Here is a 9,345-nt window from a genome sequence, read left to right on the forward strand (position 1 = left end):
TAGTGAATCTTCTTTACTCGAAGACGTAGCACACTTCATCAATGCATGATCCTTGTTAAATCTTTGTGTTGTATGAATTTGTGTTATTTTTTCCTTCATATTGATTGGTATTTGTTCTAACACTAAAGCTTATCATCTCAATATATATTGTAGATTCTCATAATGTATATTCCAACATCATTAAAGCCACCTTCGAAACATAGAACCAACTTCTACCCTTGGGGAAAAAAAAAAAAAAGACTTAGTACTAACATTTTACTGAACAGAAGGCGGTATAGAAAATTGAGTTCATTTAGTACGGTTTTTCTCGATGCAAATCAAAACTGAACCAAATGGAATCGGGATCAATTCTATTCGATTCGATTCAATTATAAGCAATTGATTCCGACATTTGGTTTTGTTTTCATTTTGGCACCCCTTAAGAGGTGTGTCAATTCTTGGCACAGACCAAGAAAAGCTAAACCCAGCTACTAGTCTAAAGCCTTATTGGTGTTCCTTCATCTTTTTCCTCGGGGGATGCTCTTTCGTCAACTATTGCTACTGCTACTACTCCTTAGGCTGGTCCCAAATCAAGTGACTTTGAGGTGGAAGCTTTCCCAATAGGACATAACCATGCTAGCCGCGTTTGAATGTAATAGATTTGGAGTCTTCCATGCTTCTCCAATAGCAATATTTTTTTTGTTTTTTTTCGGGGGTGTGGGGTTGGGGAGGAGGAGATGGCCACCTTCTTCTCTTCCTTCATTGAAGGTTGGAAAAACTAAACCTCTTTGTTATTCATTATGGTTTGGGCTGTGCTAGTAGCTTTGCTTCCAAGATATTTTTATTTGTTCGTTGATCTAGTAAGGTTCAACCGTGGACCAAATAGTATTCAATCATTTTTGGTACATGGTCTAGCTTGACGGTCAACCGATTGGTATCAATCGCCTAAAAAAAAACCTAAGAGCTGGTTAAAAATCGATACTTAATCAATTGTTTATAAACAGGAGTCTAGGGGTGTCAACCAGTCGGGTTGGGCCGGTCTCAATCGGGCCTATCGGGCTTGACCACTTGAAAACCTGCCATCATGAATGCCCGTTTTAAGTAAACGGACCTAGGTTTTTGGGGCATGGTGCAGTTTATAATTGGGCTGGCAGGTGTCGGGCTTTAATCGAGATACCTTAAACGGGCATTAATTGGACTATGGGCTTATTTAAATCTAAACGGGCTTTAAACGTACTACCCTAAAATTCTTTTCCTAAGTGAGTTGAAGGATCATAAATGTTCCATTTGAACATTAAATCACTGTATAAGTCATTACAAAATCCAACTCTCAAGCAATCACAAAGAAGAATCTATTCCATCATGTCAATGATTAATGGATGAAAGATCCATTATTGTGTGTGTCACCATGTCATATGAATCAAATTTTAACATCCAAGGTTATCCACCAAAAGATTCCTATTATGATATAGATGAGACTCTTAGTTTTGGCTCTTTTAGTCTCTTATATATATATATATATATATATTTTCGGTGGAACTCTCTTAGTTTTTATTATTAGTAGTAAAATGTGAATTTTATATAGTATTTAAGAGGGTCAGGTTTAATCGGATGTTCAATGGGTTAGTTACCTGCACCATGAATGCACGTTTATAAATATATCGGGCTCAAGCTCAAAATATTTGTTAATCAATTCAGATCCAAGTCAAGTCACAAATGTGCTTAGCTTAATTAGACTTATCGGTGCTGACTCATACTTAACACCCCTAAACAGAATCATGACCGTTCTCCGAGGAACAATTACTTAGTCAATCACGGCCGGAGTATGGGAGACCGATTAAGCTAGCCTGATGGAAATTGACTTGAACCAATCGAATGATACCCCTACTCCGGTACGATCGGGCGACGTGAACACGAGACCGTACTAGTTCTTCACGTTTTATACCCCGGCAAGAGAGAGCGAAGGCTTTGTTGTTTGGATGTAGGTAAGGCTGTAGGTAGCTCTCACCACAAGAAAAATAAGGCTGGGCCTAGCGGAGTTGGACAGTGCTATTAAGAACCTTTTAGGTTCACATATTTCAAGGTGTCATAGTGTAGTTGGTTATCACGTCAGTCTAACACACTGAAGGTCTCCGGTTCAAGTCTTGGGACTAGGAAATTACACTCTCCTCCCTGTATATTTCAGATATTACAAATTCTTCTCTTTTATAACCGTTAAGTGTGTTATAAATTTATCAATCCCAAAATACCCTTGGTTTAATGGAGATGACGGATTTGCCCTCAATCCTGTTTATCGTCTTCGGTTTAAGAGAAACCATGGGAGAGTTAGGGTTTTTGTCTTATATGAAACAGTCGACTGATGCTTGGCCTGAGATAGTTGGCAAGGACATGTATAAGATTTCGGTAGTGAGTGCCTTGAATTTAGAACAGATGAGGCGCATACGATCGCTGAAGCCGACGGCTCCGGCTACTTTGGCTCATGGCAGTCTTTGTTCGTTCAATATAAGCGACTTGCATTCTACACTAAAAGATGTGGATGCAGAAACTCATACAAGAGAGAGCTCAGTATTAGAGATTCAGTTTCCATTTTCCAAATTCGTTCATATTATTTTTCCTCTGTTTCACACACAATCATCAATCGTGCACATTGTTCTCCTTTTCAAATTCGGGTCTGAGTTTGATCACAATTTTAGAACTTGCTTCTTGAAACCCAACCTCACCTGCTTCTTCCTTCCTTCTTCCTCTTGTCACCCTCTCCTCCTTCGTCGTCTGTTTCTGTACCCAACAATGGCTAGGAATTCAGTAAAGTGCTTTTACTCGTACGTTTTCCACTCCAATCTCCTCTTTCATCTCAGAATTTCATTCCACTAAAAATGACACTCACCTATCCCCTACAGCAGAAGCAACCTGACAAGAAAAAATTCCCTCTTCAATACTGGATCCTCTAAAATTGGCCCCTCGGATCGGCCAACCGGCGGAGACATCCAAGAACCACCCTTCCACTTCCAGTGGGAGGAAGAGGGAGGCGTGAAGGAAGAAGATGAAACTCTGAATCATAAAACCCTAAAACCAAATGGTTGCTCTCTGGTATGAGGGGTCATCTGAAGTTACTCGAAAACCAGATACCCTCTTTTTTTCTTCAAAGGATATTCGATCTTGTTCCCATTCCTAGATCCTCCATTACATTACACTCCTTTTATTCTATCTTCATCATCTACCCTGAATCCTCAGTGATCAAAGGCTGAACTTGGGGTTGGAGTTGGGGTGTTTCTCTTCCACCCTTGGGCGACTCAGACTGAGAATATGAGGTTCTGAAACCTATTGGAGAGATCGAGTTCATATCTGATCCATTTTGCAGAGATGACTACTATAAAATACTACTTGATTTCTTAAATTCTAACTGTTCTTTCCTTCTCGTGTATCACGATTCAGATGTTAATGATTTCTAAAATTCTAACTGCTTTTAAATATTTTACAGTATAAGGCTATTTTAGAATTTGGCATTTGCAGGGAAAGGGTCTTTCTCAAGAATCATCTCCAAGAAAAAGAAAGCAATGTACAGAGGTATTCCCGCAGAAGGTGATCGGAATGGTGAACTGCAACCAGATTTCTAGCAAGGGAAATATTGTGATACCCTACTTCTTAAACCCAGTCTGATTACACGGTCGACCTGGTTTAACCATGCAGGACCCAAACCGGAGAGGGTTAAGGCGGGTTCCTTATGGACCATGATGGCAAGGGTGACCTTGAACACCGATTGGCCAGACAAGTCCGAGTCAGTGCCAGAGGAGACGGGGGTACCCAAGCCGTGTACATGCACATATCATAAGGCCATGTACGGATAAAGCAGCTATGTAGCCGTATCATGAATCGTATACGTATAATATATCTTATGCCGACAGTGAGATTCGTGCCGAGAGTCGAATTCCATCAAAATCCCACTTGTTGGCCAATTTTCGGCCCTCAGGTGGGCGATCACAGGTGGGCGCATCCGCCCACCTGAGTGATCCACCCATGTGGTCACTTAGTTGTTTTAGAAAGTATAAATAGAATTTATGAGTTTTCCATTTTCTCATTTATGACATTCGGGTGTTTGGTGAAAAGAGTAAAGAAGAGAGAGAAAAGGAGGGAGAAAAGAGAACGGAGAAGAAAAAAGGGGAGGAAGAGGAAGAAGGAATAGATTTAAGCGGTGCCAAGGCTTGATCTTCCTATTCCGACACCGGAAGAGTGATCCCCAACATGAGATCTGCGTTTAGAGGTGAGCGAAGGCTATATTCCCTAAACGTTCACCATACCCAAGTAAAACCCTTGATTTGGATAGTGTTTCTTGAGGTCTTGTAAATCCCCCTTGAGATGATGAATCTAAGGTTTAATAGATGGTTTATGTGTTGATTTTGAAGGATATGAAGAAGTGTTTATAAGGTTGGAGAAGCATTGGTGATTTGAAGTGATTTTGGGATTTTGAAGGAGTTCTTGAGCAAAAAAGATAAGATGGTTTTCCATTCCTTAAATCTAACCTAGATCTAGGTTAGAACCATCTTATAAGACCTTGAATGTGTGGATAATGGGTTTGGAAAAGCCCCATTTGATTCCCCAAAAGTTGGGGAAGGTTTCGGGGAAAATGGCATTTTCCTGCCAAGACCGGTGGGCCAAATGGCCCTCCTGAGGGCACCCGTCTGAGAAGGCAGGCTCTCGGCTAGGACCGGTGGGCTGGGACCGATGGGCCGACCGGTGGGCCGACCCACCACCTGAGAAGACAGGTGGGCGGTGACAGGTGGGTTGTCTGACCCACCCGAGAGGCTCCCAACGTGATTTTTACGTCCGAATGGACCCCAAACGGACGTGTAACCTTCCTTCAGGGTTCTAAACATGATTTTATCATTGGATCTTGTTAATTTTGATCCCAAAATGGTGAAATGCTAACCCCATTCACTTATGTCAGGTTCACCAAAACTTACGCTTCTCGCACCGGATCTCACCCGTACCGAGCGTGAGTCTTTGTACACTACAGGTAAGTGGGGAGAGGACGTTTGACCTTGTTTCAAGGCTTGTTTGGCATTAATTTAAATTGTATCTAGATTAGCCATGTCATCATGCAAATGCTATGTAGCTTAGCCATCCTCATATTTTTATGCCATGTGTGCTGTGTTTATTTTCTCAATGTCAAATGATGATGTGCTTATGTGATGAATGTTGATATCATTGTGCATGATGCATTAATAAACTAGATGCCGTAGTTGGCTTGGAAACGAGTGTATTGGTGGCCCGTGGAATGGGACGCCGTGGCACTATGCAATCGTACTATGTCATATAGGAGCATGCGGTTTAGGATTATCATTTTCCCGTGCTACGACCCTTCCCAATAGGGGTTGAGGTGTTGGGTTATCATTTGGGGGGAAGCAATGGTCGCGGTTGTCGGGTCACTGTGGCAGTTAGACATACGCCCGGCTAGTCATTAGGACAGTTGACAACCTCGGTGGTATATTCAAGAAGGCCAATCGTACTGCTTTTAAATTACTGGAGTTAGCACCTTTATTTTCTGTCATTTACTTTTATGTTGAGAGCCAGTGGTCGGCATGCTTTACTTTTCCGAGTACTCACGGTGGGCCTTCTCCGACAGCCCTATGGGCGTTTCACGGGATGGAGTTCGCGGCTCGTACCCGAAGTATACGCGCACTATGGTTGTAGTAGCACTAAACCAAAGACTTAGTAATGTTGTTTATATGGATATGATTAATAATGAATTGCATAACATATAGTGCATATGGTTGTGATTGTTGTGTGGACTACTATGTGGTCCTTCTTTTCACTTACTGAGCTAGTGAGCTCATCCCACGTGTGCACCTCTTTTAGATGATTTTGCAAGTCATCAACCTGAAGAGCAAGGGTCGAGCCCCACAGTTGAATTCCCTGAAGAGGATTGGTGGGTCTCCGAGGAATTAGAGCACGGCACGGATTGTTTGTGCGAGGGCTATGTTACGGGACCGCATTTTTGATACCGAGCTGAGCTTACTCTTTGATTTTTGATGATCCCTTTTGTGTACTTGATATGTAAATTGTATTCTTTCTGTATAAATATCATGCCTGTGGGTCCACATGTAATTATCTATGTATTACAATTTGGGTATCAAGTATATTGGGGGAAATTACAGGTAAATCAATTCTTCCGCTGAACTCTGGAATGATTATCTTAGTTGTGTGTATGTTGTGGTTGGATACTTTATCAGATGATCCTGGCGGGTTTGGGTTAACCGGTGTTAACCCGGTCACTGGTCCGGTTCTGTGTGAACGGGGTGTGACAAATATCCTCACCAAACCCTATCGACGGAAGGCGGAAAATTGGAATAGAGATGAGGAAATTTGGAACCCAAACGCCATTTCAGAGATGGGAGTAATCGATCTTTAAGGCTTCAACAATGGCAACGAACACAAACTCTCTCCGATTTCAGATTTCAGAACCATAAATCGTAATTTCATAACCCCTAACTCTCCCAATCGGTTAATAGTTTTTCAAGGAGGAAAATGAGAATAAGAATCGATCTTCAAGGCTTCAAGGGAAGAAGATGTAGCTAATTGGTGAAAGGAATGATATGGGGTTAAAAAAATCATTTAACATCTGCTTCTAATAGTGTTACCACTAAAGGGTACATTTGTATTTATAAACTTAGGGGTTTGAGTGTAATACCTGAAACATACAGGGGAGGGGAGTGTAATTTCCTATTTTTTAAAAGATAAAAAATATTTAAAATTTGACATATGATCAATTCATATATACTTGATGGGAAAAGGTTGGATATGCTAGCGCATTACCTAGGAATAAGGCATCATTACCTAGGAAACTTGCCCAATATCGCCGCTCCTCGGTCTTCCTTCCTCACGATCTCTTTTTATTTATTTTTGTTAACGAAGGTGTCCGGGCCCTCAGAGAGACTAGCACAACAACCCACCGCCATGATCTCCTTGGGCTAGCTTACACGTACCTCGACTAATCCTCGGGGAGACTAGCACAACGACTAGCACAACAACCCACCACCATGATCTCCTCTTAAATCGCAGATGCACAAATGGGGAGTCGAACATGAGACCGAAAATACACACACACACACTCACACAATGCGTACGACAGGGTTCAATCCCACGACCTCCTCCCATAAGTGCTGGCTCCACAAGCCGAAGCTACCACCACTAGGCTATCCTAGTGTTCATAAAAATTTGCCCACGATCTCTAGCTCTACCTCCATTCAAAAAAAAATTTGCCCATCCCCGCTGCCCCTCTCTCTCTCTCTCTTTGGCCTGATCGTCTTCTCTATCTCTAAGAGCCTCTGTTTACATTTCCACCGAAGGTGTCGTGACCTAATAGTACACCTTTAGAGTTGGAACCACTAGTGGAGCCGGAAATACTATCTGATCCTATCTCGAGAAAGCCCTCACTTGAACCTCCAAGTGGGCCTGATTTCCCAGGCCCACCAACTCCTTTGCCGCCTGGTCTCGACATACCATTACTGCCACTGTCGAATACCATTCCATGGTCACCGCTGGATGTCGTACCACCGAAGCCACCATATATTCTACCTTCGCCGCCAATCATGCCCCCCAATATCACCTCTCCTACCGGCCCTTTCGTTGTTGTAGGGAGAGGGACTGCCTCTTGAATTTAGTAATACTATGTTTTCTTGTATTCTCATACAGATCAGAGATGTAATGGGTTTTATTTTTTGCCTGAGACAATCTAATAAGAGGGGTTGGGTTGGCTTTCTGTCTCTTAGCTCTCTCTATATCTTTCCAGTGATTATATTGATTTTTCGTGGGTTGTTTCCGTACACCCAGTTTTGATAATCTGCAAAGTCTCTCTCTTCTTCTTCAATAGGAAGAGAAGACAAAGAATCGGCATAGACGATAGACGATAGATGATAGATGACATGGTTGTTTCTGCTCTTGGGAGATAGACACCCAACTCAAACCCTATGAATGCTGCGATGGCAGCATTCTGGTGAGGCTTGAATCGTTAGACTGAGGGTGGAGACACAATTAGGGGAGAGATAAGGTGTAGCAGTAGTGGATTGAAGGTTTGGACCTCTTATCTCGATCTAACGGTTTTATTTAAGATGATCAAATCCTATGATTAAAATCCCGCTAGGACATAAAATTTCAAGATACCCCACTAGCATACCTATCCCTCTCCCATACTTTATACATACACTTACTTCGGTGAAAATATTCTCTGTACATCCAACACCACATTTGCAAACAAACAATATACTGATCCCAAGTTGTCTTATCCAGGTTGTCTAATCTTATCCAAATATCAAAATCCATTATCCAATTGTATAAAATATGATGTCACGCCACCTCCATATTTTATTATTATTATTATTTCGTGTGTTTGTGTCTTTGCAAATCGTGTTATCAAAATTGTTCCGCTAACATGGACAGATAGGACATGACCTAGAAGAAGAATCAGACCGCCCTTCCTGCTCTACCTCGACCCGAACTCATCGGGCGGAAAGAGACTTTGATTTAAATCATACTCCTTCTCCAGTAGAAGAGGAGGAAGATTTAGATCTCAACTTGCCCCTTGCCGCTGACCCTGCCCAGGACCAAATTCATCGACGTCTGAGGCAGGGGCAGGAGGCAATCGATTTGGCGCTCGCCCTGGGCCAACCCCACAATTTGAATTTAGAGTTAGCACTTGCGCCACCAATGTTGGAAGATCAACCCGCATCACAACAAGTGATCATGTATCAAATTCTATACTTGTATTTAATTAAATACGATATTGTGTGTGTATGCATCTCATGTATATTAAGGCAGACAAATGGGTGTTCCGGCCAATATTGTGTATTTTCTTACAAATTTAATTTTTATTTTTTCAATTGACAAATTCTATTTGGGTTAAAATTTGATATATGAATGAAGACCTTGGACTCTACTTATCCAAAAAATTGGATCCCATTTGATTGAGTGCTTCACGAGATCAACTCAACTAGATTTATTTGTAATTTACAAAACATGAGGGGTGGATATTAGGGGTGTCACTTCTAAGCCCGAACCGGTAGGCCCAACCAAGCCCAATATGTTTATGACTCGACCTGGACTGGCCCGATTAATAAACTTGTCGGGCCCGTTTATAAATTGGTAGTACATGGTACAAAGGGTAAGCTCGATGGGCCTCTCGACCAGCCTGGCCTGGCCCGTTTACAAGCCCGACTCTAACCGACACGTTTAGTCTAATCGTTTATATATGTATTTTGATTTTTTGGGATAAAATAGGATATATATTGATATTTTTATCAATTATTGATTGTAATTAAATGTAATATCTTTTCAAAACTGTTGACAATTTAACAAAATAAATTAAAGTATCTT

The sequence above is a fragment of the Macadamia integrifolia genome, chromosome 3 (assembly GCF_013358625.1).
Source record: "Macadamia integrifolia cultivar HAES 741 chromosome 3, SCU_Mint_v3, whole genome shotgun sequence".
Classification (NCBI taxonomy): domain Eukaryota; kingdom Viridiplantae; phylum Streptophyta; class Magnoliopsida; order Proteales; family Proteaceae; genus Macadamia; species Macadamia integrifolia.